Raw genomic sequence first — 16427 nt, 5'->3', positions numbered from 1 at the left:
ATTTTATGCATATGCCCTTGTAAAATTCCTTGGCAACACTGTAAATAAAATAATTTACATTGCATAGTGTTAGCATAATTTTAGTTCATTGATAACAAACTAAAATGAAGACATTGCATCTTTCATTCAATATTCTTTGAAGTTATATTGTTCTGGGCATCTAAAATAAATCGTTCTTGGTGGATTTTTGTTGTTGTTGTTGTTGTTTTTGGGTTAAACCTGGTAGCACTCAGGGGATACTCCAGACTCTATGTTCAGTAACTACTCCTGACAGGCTCAGGGACCATATGGGATGCTGGGGATCGAATCTAAGTTGGCCACATGCAAGGCAAACACCTTACCTGCTGTGCAATTGCTCTGGCCCTAACTTCTATTTTATTCTGACTTGTATTTGTTTTATAAATATAATTTAATCTGTGCTGGAAAGATAGTATAACTGATACAGTTCTTGCCTAGCACACTGCTGACTGGAGTCTAGTGCCAACTATCTTATGTTGTTCCTAGAGTCCTTTGAGAAATGATAACTGAGCTGAGAGCTGGGAGTATGTTCTAAGCATCACTGAGTGTAACTCCAAAACTAAAAACAAACAAACTTATATTTTTAATTTGGACAGTTTCACTTCTCTGTCTTGGTAGAACCTTTTGCATTTATTTAATTGGGTGTTCTAGTTGACTCCTTTTTATATGTACATTTGATGTGTAGTTCTTTCCCTATGTTTGAGAAATTCTCAGCTATAGTTTCTTTACTCTTTTACCTCCTTCCTCTAGTCTACAAATTTTGAGATATTTATTATCTTCATTCCTTTTCTAGAAAAAACTAATAGTTCTTATACACATAACTTTTTTTTTTTTTTGGTTTTTGGGTCGCACCCGGCAGCGCTCAGGGGTTATTCCTGGGTCTTAGCTCAGCAATCGCTCCTGACAGGCTCGAATCCTGACAGGATTTGAACCACCATCCTTCTTCATGCAAGGCAAATCACCCTACTATCATGTTATCTCTTCGGCCCATTATAAACATACATTTTATTTCTTTTTTTGTCTTTCACAATTACTTTCTAGATTTTTATTTTTACTTCAGGATTTTTTTTATCCAAAAGATCTACCCTACTTCCTATATTTTTAGAACAGACTTTATATCATTCAAAGATTGAATTCTGAATATCCAAAGCGTCTCTTTTCTATAGGTTTTAGTTACTTTGCTGAAATATTTCAGCTCCTTGTTTTACTTACTGAGTTATTAAGCTGTCTAGTTCTGGTTTTATGTAGTGTGAGTTTTTCGTGATATTATTTTAAACTCTGTATTAAAGTAAAATATCTTTGTCTAAATGATGTCTGAATAGTTGCAATTTGTAATATTTGTGATGCCCTATTGCTGCTATTTTTAATATTAATTCATGGATCTTATTTTGATTTTTTAAAAGTACTTAGGCATCTTTTGCTTTACCCAGTAGGTGGCAGTATAACTTTAGTTTTAGAATACTTTCTCTCTTAAGTTGGAGGTTCTGGAGGGTGATTGAAAAGAGAACTAGGGTCTTGCATGTAGCTATGGTTTCTCTCTCTCTCCTCCCTCCCTCCCTTTCCCTCTCTCTCTCTCTCTCTCTCTCTCTCTCTCTCTCTCCCTTCACTTCTCTCCCCCTCTCTCTCCTCTCTTCTCTTTCTCCTCCCCATCTTCCGCTCTCCTCCCTCCTCACTTCTCTCTCCCCCTCTCTCCTCTCCCCTCTCTCCTCTCTTCTTTCTCCTCTCTCTTACTCTCTCTCCTCTCTCCTCCCCCTCTCACTCTCCCTCTCCTCCTCGCCCTCTCCTCTCTCTCGCTCTCTCTCTCTCTCTCTCTCTCTCTCTCTCTCTCTCTCTCTCTCTCTCTCTCTCTCTCTCTCTCTCTCTCTCACTTAGGCAAAATTGTGGGTTGGGTCACTACATTTTGTGTCCCTGGATGGGCCCTGGCACAATTAGATGCATTTGTTTTTAAATTAATTTTAATGTGGTAACTAACATTGGTTTTAAGAATGCAGATATTTATATATGCTTTAGAGGTACAAAATTACTGTATTATATTTATGTACAAAGTGCTAAATTCTTTCTCAGTCCAAAGGAATTTTTCAAGACAATCTACCCCTAGGTCCCTGCTAACATCAATCTGTAGGAGTCTAGGGATTAATTTCTCTAAAAATATTTTTTTGGGGTTGAGCCACAGCTGGCTGTGTTTAATTCTTACTTCTGAAAGTGCTCAGGGTAAGAAGCTTTGCTAGGGACAATTGAAATCACAACAAATGCCTTATCTACTGTATTAGCTTTCAGGCCATTTTCCTTTGATATTGTCAATTTGCTTGCTTGTTTTATATATTGCATATGAATGAGATTATACAGTTTGTCTTTCTCCTGACTTAATTTGCTTAATCAAGTTTCATCCAAGTTAGAGCAAAAGGCAAGATTTCATTTTTTTCTCTATAGTTAAGTTGTATCTTATTGTACTTACACACACACACACACACACACACACACACACACACAAACACATACACTCACATAACTTCTTTATGCACTCATCTGTAATAGAGTCCTTGGGTTGTCTCAAATTTAGTTACTTGAAGTAGGATTGTAATTAGTATAGCTGTGCATTAATCTTTGCAACTTAGTATTTTTGTGTTCATTAGACTGAATCTTAGGTGATTCTAATTTTACTATTTTGAGAAGTCTTTTATTTTTTATTGTACTTGAACCAATTTTCTTTTTTTTTTCCCCCTTTTTTGGTTTTTGGGTTACACCCAGCGGTGCTCAGGGGTTGGTTACTCCTGGCTCCGCACTCAGAAATTACTCTTCGCAGGCTTGGGAGACCATATGGGATGCTAGAAATCCAACTGGACTTCATCTAGTTTTGTCCACATGCAAGGCAGATGCCCTATCGCTGTGCTATTGCTCTGGCCTCCTGAACCTATTTTCTTTTCCACCAACAGTAATTGAAGTTTCTTGTTTTCAACAGACCAAGAACACATTTACTGTTTCTGTTACTGAAAAGGGAAGTCAACAACTAGTTACACCAGCCCCCACTGCTGTAGCTCATGCCCTTATAAGGAACTCGTATTACCTCAGTGGTGTCATGTCCCTATAAGGAACTCGCATTGCCTTAAAATGTCTCAGTGAATGTTATAACCTTATAAGAAAATCATCCCTACACCCTCTCCCTGCTCCCCTTCTTATGGTATATAAGGATGAACAAAGAAAGCCACGTGGTCTTTTGCCTCTGTTTGGTTATAGATGGGCACTGGACCCTGGCTGGCCAGAATAAAGAATGCACTTGAGCTTTTACCTGAGTGACTGTCTCTTCATTTCTCTGCATCAGAGCAGCATCTGGACTACCGAGCCTTACATTTTTGGGGAGCCAGCCAGGAGTCACTTATCAGTCCGGAGCGGAGTGGTGAACCAATGACTCAGTGGGTTCTAAGCAGTGTGTCTTGTGTTGTTGATTGTGATTTGATGTGTGTTGGAAATAGCAGTGTGTCTTGTGTTGTTGGTCGTGATTTGATGTGTGATAGAAATAGAAATAGGGAAAATGGTAGTGGTGTGTGACTGAGGGCTTGAAAGTCCCCACTCGACGTGGATTCCGGATGGTAGTGAACTGCCGTGGTGAACCCTATTTCTTTTACAACCCTGGAGGTGCCCCAGGAGTTCAATTTTGCCGCAGCGGGAAGACGTTCCCGGGCTGCCATGGTGAACCCTATTTATTTTAATTGAAAATCTTTGTCTGTGGTTCTGTATTCTGTGTTTTTTTTGTTGTTTGTTTTTTTTTTTTTTGTCTGATTTAAACATGGAGGGAAACTCTAAAAAAAAATCGTGTGTTAAACTGGCTTTGTTATTCTAGGGACATGGCAGAGGGTGATGGAGGTTGTAAACTCCAGATTTCTCAATGGCCATTGGGGATAAATTTTCCCTGGAGAATTTTTGAACTTTGTAATCACCCAGCTATCCTGCCATGTATTAAGGCCAAAAAAAAAAAAATGAACATGTGACTAAAAAAAGAAAAGAGGCTAACTGGTCGCTTTTTTGGCTGAAGAAAAAAAAAAGTGCTTTTATTTTAACTCCCCAGCCTGGAGTTTATCTGAAAAACGGAATTCACGCCAGCCCCCAGGGCAATGGCTATTGTCTTCTCAGACTCACCTGCTGGAAAATGTGGGTGTAGACAAAGTAATTCCAGTGAGTCCTTTACATATCAAAGAAGAATTTAGTTAATGGTTTGAAAGTTAGAAAAAAAATTTTTTTTGAGTGTTTACATTTCCAACTTAAAAGTTTCTTAAAATGAACAATTGGGTGGAAAATGTTGCAAAATTATTGTGGTTGGCCTTTTAAAACAATATTGTTAATTTTGTGAATGCATGTTATTGTTACAGTATCTCAATTCCATGTCAAATTTATCTCACCAAACTTAATGGTGGGTTTTAAGGTAGCTTTAATGTAAAAATGTTGATGGTACTAGGTTGGGAATACCTAAAGAAAAAGGAATCAATAAAATCAGGTCCTGCTAGGTGCAAAAATATTCAGCAAAGTAATTCCAAATTGGCAGCAGACAATTTAAAGCTCTGTTCCTAGGGCCCAAGTGCTGGATTCTAGGCTGTTAACATGAGCTAATCCTTAAATAGGTTGCTCTAAGTTGGGTACATGTGGCGGTCATTGGCAGCAAGACTGCCACAGAGGATGATTGAAAAAGTTAGAAAGAGGCCTGTTCAGTGGGGCCCAACTGTGAAAAATTGTGAGTGCTTCCTGTGTGTGTCTGTCTACTGTCCTGTCACATGAACCTCTTGGGAGTGGGCCGAAAAGAGGCTCCAGAAAACTCGCTCTCCCAGAGGCTCATTCAAGGGTGGGCACACCAAGGAACTGCTTCACAACGTGAAAACTGGCTATAAGCTATAAACAGGGTCCCCTGTTTGTGATGTCAGGCTGGGAAAAATCTATGAAACTACGCCTGCCCAGTGTGGCTCGACTGTGAAAAATTATGAGTGCTGCCTGTGTGTGTCTATCTACTGTCCTGTCGCATGAACCTCTTGGCAGTGGGCCAGAAAAGAAGCTCCAGAAAACTCGGCTATAAGCAGTACTTTGCAGAAGCCAGGTCCCCCTGGTTTGTGATGTCAGGCTGGGAAAATCTAAGAAACTACACATGCCCAATGGGGCCCGACTGTGAAAAATTGTGAGTGCTGCCTGAGTGTGTCTGTCTACTGTCATGTTGCCTGAACCTCTTGGGAGTGGGCCAAAAAGAGGCTCCAGAAGAGCACGGGATGCTCCGCTTCACTACACGGCCATGCGCTCTTTCTAAGGAAAGAACACCATCGCAACAAGAAGAAAAAAATCACACTAAGAACTGTGCTGGATCATTGAAGCCCAGCATTTCTCTTCGACTGTCTTCTCTGCTGTGGTGCTCAGTCCTAAGATTTGATCCTGTGTGAGGCTTCATCCACGAAGGACTCCCCCTCCCTTGGAGACAAATTGACCCATCCAGAAGGGTGGATCAGAGGAGTGTGGCTGGCCCCTCATTCGGTGCATATATGTTTAGGAGAGTTATTTCTTCCTGCTCTACATACTCCTTGATTAATATAAAATGTCCATCATTGTCCCTTACAACCTTCCTGATATTAGTATGGCCACTCCATCAGGAAGGAAGAAGCTAATAGAACTAGAAAGTGCTCAACAAAAGGACCCAAAAATAGGGAGACAGAAGGAAATAACAAAGCTGAGAGCAGAAATCAATGAAGTGGAAACCCAAAAAACAATCCGAAAGATCAACGAAAGCAGAAGTTAGCTCTTTGAAAAAATAAACAAGATTGATAGACCACTGGCAAAACTAACAAAGAAAGAGAGAGAAAAACTTGATAACTCGTATTAGGAATGAAAAAGGAGAGATCACTATTGATATGGCAGAGATTCAAAGGGTAATCAGAAACAACTTTGAGAGAACTCTAACGCCCACTAAAAATGAGGACCTGGAAGAAATGGATAAATTCTTGGACTCTTATAATCTTTTACGGTTGAAGGGAAGAGGATGTAGCATATCTAAACACCCTCATCACTATTGATGAATTAAAACGGTAATCAAATGTCTGCCCAAAAACAAAAGCCCAGGGGCCCAGGATGGATTCACTAATGAATTCTTTCAAACTTTCCAAGAGGAACTACTACCATCCTGGCAAGACTCTTTCATGAAATTGAACAAATGGATAACACTTCCAAATAGCTTTTATGAAGGCCAACATCACCTTGATTACCTAAACCAGACAGAGGATGCTACAAAAAAAGAAAATTACAGACCAATATCGCTGATGTATGCAGATGCAAAGATGCACAAACAAAATCCTGGGCAAATAGGATTCAATGCCTCATTAAGAAGATCATCCACTAGATCAAGTAGGTTTCATCCCAGGAATGCAAGGATGGTTTAAACATCTGTAAATTTATCAACATAATTATACAGATTTAATGCATCCCTCTAAAGATACTCATGACATTCTTCAAAGAGGAGGATCAGGCACTTTTGAAATTCGTTTGGAACAATTAACACCCTAGAATAGCTAAAGCAATCATTGGGAAAAAGAATATGGGAGGAATTACTTTCCTCAACTTTAAATCTTTTACTACAAAGCAATAGTTTATCAAAACAGCATGGTATTGGAATAATAACAGGCCCTTTTATCAGTGGAGATAGGCTTGAATAAATGTATGTTCCCCAGACATACAATCACCTAATTTTTGATAAAGGAGCAAGGAGAATCTTAAATGAGCAAAGAAAGCCTCTTCAACAAGTAGTGTTGGCACAACTTGATAGCCACTTGCAAGAAATTGAACTTAGACCCCCAGCTAACATCATGTATGAAGGTAAAATCTAAATGGATTAAAGACCTCAATATCAACCCCAAACCCTAAGATAATAGAACAACACATAGGCAAAACACTCCAGGACATTGAGACCTACAGGCATATTCAAGGAGGAAACTGCAGCTCTCCAAGCAAGTGAAAGCAGACATTAACACACGGAATATACTAAGCTGTAGAAGCTTCTGCACCTCAAAGGAAATAGCGCCCAGGATACAAGAGCCACCCACATGAGTCGGAGAAACTAATTGCCCAATACCATCAGGTAAGGGCTAATATCCAAAATATACAAGGCACTGACTTAAATTTATAAGAAAAAAGACATCTAATCTCATCAAAAAATGGGGGAGAAGAAATGGACAGACACTTTGACAAAGAAGAAATACAAATGGCCCAAAGACACATGAAAAAAATGTTCCACATCACTAATTATCAGGGAGATGCAAAAAAAAAAACAAAACATACAAAAAAAAAAACTATGAGGTATTCACCTCACGCCACAGAGAATGGCACACATCACAAAGTATGAGAATAAACTGTGTTGGGCGGGGATGTGTGAGAGAAAGGAACTCATCCACTGCTGGTGGGAATGCTGTCTAGTTCAACCTTTATGAAAAGCAATATTGGGGAGATTCCTCCAAAAACTGGAAATCGAGCTCCCATATGATCCAGCTATACCACTCCTAGGAATAATACCCTAGGATCACAAAAATACAATACAAAAACCCCTTCCTTACACCTATATTTATTGCAGCACTATTTACCATAGGCAAGACTCTGGAAATAACCAAGATGCCCTTCAACAGATGAATGGCTAAAGAAACTGTACATATATACACATATATACACAATGGAATATTACTCAGCTGTCAGGAGAGATGAAGTCATGAAATTTGTCCTATACATGGGTTACACGGAATCTATTATGCTGGGGTGAAATAAGTCAGAGACAGAGAGAAAAACGCAGAACGGTCTCACTCATCTATGGGTTTTAAGAAAATTGAAAGACATTTTTGCAATAGATAATTTTCAGGGCACAAAATAGAAAAAAGTTGGAAGTTACAGCTCACCTTATGAAGCTCACCGCAAACAGGGATGAGTTTTAGTTAGAGAAATAACTATGTTTTGAACTAATAATGAGAATGTATGAGGGAAGATAGAAAGCCTGTCTAGAGTACAGGCGGGGGTTTGGGTGGAGAGGAGGGAGATTTGGGACATTGGTGATGGAATGTTGCACTGGAGATGGGTGGTGTTCTTTACATGACTGAAACCCCAATACAATCGTGTTATATAATAAAGTTGGTAAAAAAAAAAAAAAGAAAGAAAGAAAAATGAAAGACATTTTTGCAATAATAATTTTCAGACACAAAAGAGAACAGAGCTCACCTCAGGAAGCTCACCACGAGATGTGAGAGAGTTTAGTTAGAGAAATAACTACATTTTGAACTGCGTCTTAATAATGAGAATGTATGAGGGAAATGCAAAGCCTATGTAGAGTATAGGTCGAGGGTGGGAGGAGAAGAGAGATTTGGGACATTGGTGATGGGAACGTTGCACTGGTGAAGGGTGGTGGTTCTTTACATGACTGAAACCTAAACACAATCATGTATATAATCAAGTTGTTTAAATAAAATATAAAAAAACCCAAAAAAGTTAGAAAGAGAAGGGGCTGAAAAAATAGCATGAAGGTAGGGGCGTTTGCCTGGCAAGCAAAAAGGAAAGTGGGCTGTATGTAAAAGTTTAAGAATGTGCAAAAGGATTTAAAAATGTGTACTAGAAAAAAATCTGTATAATGAAACTAAATAATTATTATTGATATGCCTTTAGGTTAACATAAAAGAAGTGTACTGTTTTAAGCATGTTATAGTGTTGTCATGCTATTGAGTGAAAAATGGGGTAATAAGAAATCTTATGAACATCTAATAATAGAATCTATTTTTAAGGAAAATAGTCAAGGAATTTAAAAGAATCATTAAGATTTCAGTTTAAAAGTTTTTGAAAATTTGGTAATTGGTAATTATAAATTCTTTAAAAGTCCAAATCTGTCCAGAAGTAAGTGAGCACTCTTCCTGGTATTCAAAATTAGATTTTGTGTAACGTAAATTGATGGTTGCCTTCTGCATATAAACCTGAGGGCCAGAAAACTAAGTAAACTTCTATTTTCTATATGGTTTAAGTAATATTTGCCTTTTCTCTTTTCCTAGAATCTTTCAGTACCATTTTATGTCACAGCATCATGTTGCTTTGCACAAGATACAAGCCAGATGGCTTTCCTCTCTGCATGCGGAGGTGATACCCCATGCAGACAGGAAATCCTAAAATTAGTAAGGGGACCCCGAAAGCCCTCTTTCAAAGGGAATAATTGGAGTTAAAGTGGTGTGACAAGTAGGCACCCTTAAGCATTGGCGGGGTAAAAACTGGGAAAGGATACCGAGATGAATAGCCTGAGTAAGAAATTGAAGATTTCCTAGGAGATTCTGAAGCAGCACTAACTGGGCCACTAGTAGCCTGTGGGCCCTGTTCTCACCCTCTACCCTCAGTCTCAAGAAAAGAGGATTCGAGGTAAGTCTCTTCCAAATCTAAAAAACAGTGGAACAGACAGACCCCCTCTGGAAGTTCCTGCAAGAGGGTGAGATGCCCACAGCCATTCAAGATCATCATGCTGAACTGACCAACTTATCAGCCAAACCTGAGTGACTGTGACATGATCAACCTGCTGTATCTACAACCTATCCTCAGAAAAGCTTTGTAAGTAGTGGGGGTGCCCCAGATGAAGATTTTTTTCAACAATGCTGTATATTGTGCAAAAGGAAAAAAACAGAAGTTATTCAAATATCTGGCAAGGTACAAGGTAAAGATAAACAAAAAACTATTTTTGTAGCTAATTAAAATTCTAATGGGCCTAACTTAAAGCCCACTTCTTTGAAGTTGAAAAGTTCGAAAGTCCTAATTTAGTTACCCGGCGCAGAGAAATGAAGAGGCTTATGAGTTCCAACAGATGCTTTGAAAAGTGCTTTTAATACTGACCATTATGAATGGCCAGGGTCTATGGGTTCCCAGCAGAACCAAAAGACCACGTGTTTCCCTGATCACCCCCTTATATAGGATGGGAAGTGGGAGGGGAAGGAGAGTCCTTGAGGGCTGGACTTCCGCTACGATAACACCAATGATTCGTGAGGTAGGGGTAGAGGTGGGGCCGAGGCAGTGACGACTTCCTTAAGGGTGGAGCCAAGGTAGTGACGACTTCCTTAAGGGGCAGGACACCCACCAAGGTTGGTGGGGGGGGGCTGATTTCCCTTTTCAATCCCCACTTCTTGTACTGGAGGCTTCTAATCCTAGAAGCCAATGTGATTTGGGGCCTTTACTTTCTGATATTACTGGTTATAATTATTTGCATGAGCTAACCCTGCATGGGCCAATGGCTACCAGAAGTAAAAAGGCTTAGGAGGGGCCCCAGTAGGGGTATTAGATAGGGGAGAATTCCATCCCATAAAGACCATAAGGGACCATTTAATAGCTTTTTATCTTGGCCAGCTACTCTTGATGGTGCTTGATTCTGTCCCACACATTTGAAATTAACTTTTGTGAAAGTTTGTTATTTCTTTTTAGCCCTGCTAGTTCTAGTTACCAATTTACCTGCAACTTCTGAGCCCTACCAGTAGAGTGCTCAGACCTAGGAGTGCCTAAGAAATGTATGCTAGGCAGAGGGATGGGCTCTGTTCCTGGGATGATGTTAATGTTGGGGAGCACTAATGCTGGGATGCATAAGCCAAATTTTTACCACATATTTATACCCGTTCCGGAGGTAAATACCCTGGGCTAGAGGGAGCAGGCAGGACTTCTAAGCACTGAGTACCTTCTACCTGACCCAGGTTTACAGATTTGGTGCTGTTATGAATAGCAAACAGAAGATTTGAAGCTAAACGGGATTACCTTTTGACATAAGTACAGCTAGAAGAAGCAAAGGTTAGATTACCTAGTTAGACAGGGACAGCCAGAGGCCAATTCCCCCCCCCCCTCCAAGAGGGAGGCAAAGGCTGAGGTTTTACTTTACACACCCATTCCGGCTCCCCCAAACACACACATGGGAAGTAGAGGACCGGAGGTAAGCAGTTCGAGCCCTTCCTTAGCAAGTGCCAGGGAGAGCATTTTCAGAGTTAGTGAGTGCATTAGGGCCGAAGTGTGCCCGCCGGACCCGTATCTTGAGAGGATTCTTAGTGTGCTCCACTTTCCAGGTTTTAGATGGAAGGCGTGAACCCAGGAAGCATGCAGTTCACCTTGACAGCAGTTTTTTTTTTTTTTTCACATAGGCTCTAGTGTTTGCGAGCGGTACCGTTTTTCTAGGACCTGGTCTCTCGGCTTCTGGGGCTCATATGCCTGTTTGGGTCCCTTTCAGACTTAGCTTGGTAGGGGGCATTGATGGTGGCCGGCCGAGCTGCTAGGAGAGTGGAAGGGGGGAGAGAAAAACATTATAAGACTCAGAAAACATTTGCACTGGGCGGGGCACCATATGATTGCTGCTGAAGGAAGACTAGGACTTTTATTCTGGTCCTATGAGCCGACTTAGCTGGGCCTTCAGGGTTTTCTTTTTATAGGCTGTGAATTCCACAACGAAAATAAGGAGGTTTCTGCTTTCTTTTCTTCACTTCTGCAACTTAAACAGCTGTTGGGGTAGAGAGCCCTAAACTCCAGTTGCCTTTCCTGCACTGGGTTAGACAGAGATGAAGAAATTTTATTTTTATTAATGACTGTTTTACTTTTAACATTACCAAGAGAAACATAATTTTTGCTACCTGCTTTAACCTCTGGGATAGGCATAATGTTATTTTTAGTTGTTAACTTGGCTTATTAATTCCTGTGGCCTTTCTTTTCCCCTTATTTCCCTTATAGCTTTTTCTGATGACCATTTTGCTTTAGAGATTTCATCACCCTAGAAGTTATTAGAGGGAACGTGGTCGAAGATCAATCTTCTGTAGCTACTTCAGGCTGACAGGGGACTGCAGTTTCAATCTCTAGATAGGGTGAAATCTCATATTTCCCTAAAGGAGCAGTTAACTGGTTCACTTTTGCAGTTTTAACACCTGAGAAGGATTAGATTAATTATACAGGGGAATATTACTTAACCCACTCAGGCCTTGGAGCAGTAAATAGCACAACTTGAATGGCACAGCTGTTCTTATTGTCTGTAATGATAGCACAAATTAATTAACAGAAAACAAAGCATTATAGCATTATGAATAAACACAGTTTTGAGTTACTTCAGTTAGACTAACATTTGCCTTTACAATTTATGATCTGGTTTAATACAACTAGTAAGAGCATTTTTACATAAGTTACTTTAAAGAAGTGGGTTTTAAATTAGGCCCACTAGAATTTTAATTAGCTACCAAAAATGGTTTTTCTCTCCACCTTTTCCTTGTACCTTACCCGATATTTGAATAACTTGGCTTTTTCCTTTGCACATATACAGCACTGTTGGAGAAATCTCCATCTGGGGCACCCCCATTACTTACAGAGCTTTTGAGGATAGGTTGTGGACACTGCAGGTTTTTCACAGTCACTCAGGTTTGGCTGATGAGTTGGTCGGTTCAGCATGAGGTTCTTCTGGCTGGGCATCTCACCCTCTGCAGGAATTTTTAGAGGTGACTTGTCTGTTCCACTCCTCTCCAGGTTTGGAAGAGACTGACCTCGAATTCTCTTCTGAGCTTGAGGGAGAGAGCAGGGCCCACAGGCTGTGATGATCTTCTAGGAAAATCTTCAATTTCCTTACTCAGGCCATTTATTTCAGTCTCTCGCCGGTGCCTGCTTGTCACACCGCCTCAACTCCAATTATTCCTCTGAAAGAGGGCTTTGGGGTTCCCTTACTAATTTTTTGATTTTCTGTTTGCATGAGGACTACTCCTCATGCAGAGAGAAAAAGCCATCTGCTTGTATCTTGTGCAAAGCAACAGATGCCATGACATAAATGGTACTAAAAGGTTCTGGGAGAAGAGAAAAAGCAAATATTACTTAAATTACTTAGATAATTTTATACATTTTTAAATAAAACCATGACCAATTTTATAAAACCTCTGTGATACAAATATTAATGTTCTTGGTAACATATAATGAAAAATTGCAAAATAATATTTTAATTATGCTTAATTCTAAACACCAGCAATTTCCGTTACACAAATTAATGTTGAAAACCAGAAAGAATGCTTACTACTTTTGGTAGAACATGCTTAAAAACATTTACACTTTTTTTTTAACCTAGAGACATATTAATAATTATTTAGATTGATTATACACATTTTTCTATTACACATTTTTAATTTCTTTTACACCACTTTTCTTTCTGCATGCAAGGCAAACGCTACACACTTTCCTTTTAATTTCTTTTACACCACTTTCCTTTTTGCATGCAAGGCAAACGCCCTACCATTCGGCTCCTCTTTTTCCTCCCTTTTTTTTTTTTTTTTTTTTTTTTTTGCTTTGCCACTCATTTTTTCAGTGGTTTTGCTGCTAAAAATTTCCATGTGCACCGAAAAACAAACAAACAAAAATAACAACAGTAATTTGCAACATTCTCTTATTATTTTTTTTTTAAGAAACCTTTAAGTTAGAAATTTAAATGCTCAAAAAATTTTTTTTCTGACTTCCAAACCATTTGCTAGATTTTTCTTTGATATGTAAATGACCTACATTCCCCAGCCAGGTGAGGCTAGGACGACAATAGTTTGCCCTGGGGCGTGGTAAATTTCTTCACCACGTGGTGAGTTTAAAAAGCATTTTTTTTTTCTTTCGGCTAGAAAAAAGCGGCCAGTTGCTCTTTTTGGCCTGAACGCATGGCAGGATAGTTGGGGAATTGCAAAGTTCAGAAATTCTCCAGGAAAATTTATTCCCGATGGCCATTTGAGAAATCTGGGATTTGCAATTTCCAACACCCCCCGCCAAGTCCCTAGCGTGGACCTTGCATGCGCCAGCTTCCTGGTTGGGGGGGGAACGGGTTTCGGGCGCCCTGTTGTCGCTCCGCGGGCGGCGGGGATCGCGCGTTCTGCTGCTGGGACGACTGACGGGCGAGGGAGACGCGGGCTCACCGGCGGTCGGCCCCTTTCCCCAGGGGTCGGCCCTTGAGAGGGGGTCGGGCTTGCGTCCCGTGGTCAGACCAAAAAAAACATAGAACACACAGACAAGAAACAAACAGACAAACAAACAGACAGACAGGCGCCAAACAACCAAGCAAAATGCGTTCAAGTAATCTCTGCAGCCCACAATAAACAACTATGCCAATGACCAAGTTCTTGAGCTCCACAAATCACAAGCAGACAACCTCTCTAGCAGCCCGGAACGTCTTCCAGCTGCTCTTACTAAACCCCTGGGGTACCACCAGGGTCGTGACCTAAGCAGCCAAAGCTCGTCAACTTTTTTCTGCCCATCTGGTATACGCATCAGATGGGGAACCACACACACCTGGAAACGCATCAGGTGGAAGATTCCTTAGTCACCCGGGGGACTCTAACCCCCCTATGAAACAAAGTCTGCTTCTACTCGGTTTCCACATCGAGTAAAGAGCTTAAGCCACCACAAACTCAGACATGAAGCAAAGCGCGCGCTTTCACACACACACATACACATCAGAACTCACCAGACACCTATTCATAACTCCGTGCCGGGAATGAGGACTCCTGGCTGGCTCGCCAAAATGAAAAGTTCGAAAGTCCTAATTTAGTTACCCGGCGCAGAGAAATGAAGAGGCTTATGAGTTCCAACAGATGCTTTGAAAAGTGCTTTTAATACTGACCATTATGAATGGCCAGGGTCTATGGGTTCCCAGCAGAACCAAAAGACCACGTGTCACCCCCTTATATAGGATGGGAAGTGGGAGGGGAAGGAGAGTCCTTGAGGGCTGGACTTCCGCTACGATAACACCAATGATTCGTGAGGTAGGGGTAGAGGTGGGGCCGAGGCAGTGACGACTTCCTTAAGGGTGGAGCCAAGGTAGTGACGACTTCCTTAAGGGGCAGGACACCCACCAAGGTTGGTGGGGGGGGCTGATTTCCCTTTTCAAAGTAACTTATGTGAAAATGTCCTTACTATTTGTATTAGAACAGATCATAACTTGCAAATGCAAGCATTAGTCTGACTAAAGTAACTCAAAGCTGTGCTTATTAATAATACTATGATGCTTTAATTACTGGTGTTTAATTTGTGCTAACATTACAGACAATAAGGACAGCTGTGCCATTCAAGTTGTTCCATTTACGCTCCAGGTCCTGATTGGGTTAATTAATATTCCCCTACCTAATTAATCTGATCCTTTTTAGGTGTTAAGACTGTAGAAGTAAACCAGTTAACTGCTCATTTAGAAAAATATGAGATTTCACCCTATCTAGAAATTAAAACTACAGTCCCTTGCCAACCTGATGTAGGTACAGAAAATTGATCTTCGACCACATTACCTTTAATGACTTCTAGGGTGATGAAATCTCTAGAAAAAATATGAAGCAGAATGGTCATCAAAAAAAGCTACCAGGAAAATATGGGGAAAAGAAAGGGCACAGAAATTCATAAGCCAAGTTGACAATTAAAAATAACTTTATACCTATATATCCCAGAGGTTAAAGCAGGTAGCAAAAATAAACCAACCCTAACATTTATCAAAGATGGGTAGTATAAGAAAAGGAGCAAAAATTATGCTTCCCTTGGTAATGTTAAAAGTAAGAAAATTATTACTAGATATGAAATTTCTTCATCTCAGTCTGACCCAGTTCAGGAAAGGCAACTGAAGTTTAGGGCTCTATTGTTCTCTCTACCCCAACAGCCCTTTAAGTTGCAGAATTAAAGAAAAAAAAGACAGAAACCTTCTTATTTTCGTGGTAAAATTCACAGCCTAAATAAAAAGAAAGCCCTGAAGATCCAGCTGAGTCAAGCCATAGGACCAAAACAGAAGGCAGACAGTCCTGCTATTCCTGCAGCAGTGCACAGCAACTAGCAAGAATGACACTCTTTTACCCTGACTGTGAATAAGGGGGGTTGTGGGCCTGGCTACTGGGAGCACCGGGTAGCAATCAACTTAAAAAGCTAAAAAAAATGGTCTCAGCAACTGATGTCCAATGTAAAAATGATATATCAGTCTGTTAAAAATGTACAAAATAAACTGAATTCCCTAGCTGAAGTAGTCCTCCAAAATAGGAAAGGCTTGGATTTAATACTAGCAGAGAGAGGGGGGCTATGTGTAGCTTTGCAGGAAGATATCCTTCCTTACCTACTCCCCTTACTGGAACCCTTACTAGTCATTATAGCCATGGGGCCCTGCATCATTAATCGATTCACAGCTTTCACCAGCACCCAGGTAGGAAAGGTAAAGCTTATGGTGTTAAGGCAACAATACCAAAAATTGGCCCCTGGGACTTCCCAATATCAAGAGTACCAGGAGTTGGACACAGGCTACTAGAGGCGTCTAGGATTAGAAGCCTTACTACAAGAAGTGGGGATTGAAAAGGGAAGTCAACAACTAGTTACACCAGCCCCCACTGCTGTAGCTCATGCCCTTATAAGGAACTAGTATTTAATTTACATTCTCCAAGAGACAT

This window comes from Suncus etruscus, chromosome 11, assembly GCF_024139225.1.
Source record: "Suncus etruscus isolate mSunEtr1 chromosome 11, mSunEtr1.pri.cur, whole genome shotgun sequence".
NCBI lineage: Eukaryota > Metazoa > Chordata > Mammalia > Eulipotyphla > Soricidae > Suncus > Suncus etruscus.
Note: the sequence above shows the minus strand (reverse complement) of the source record.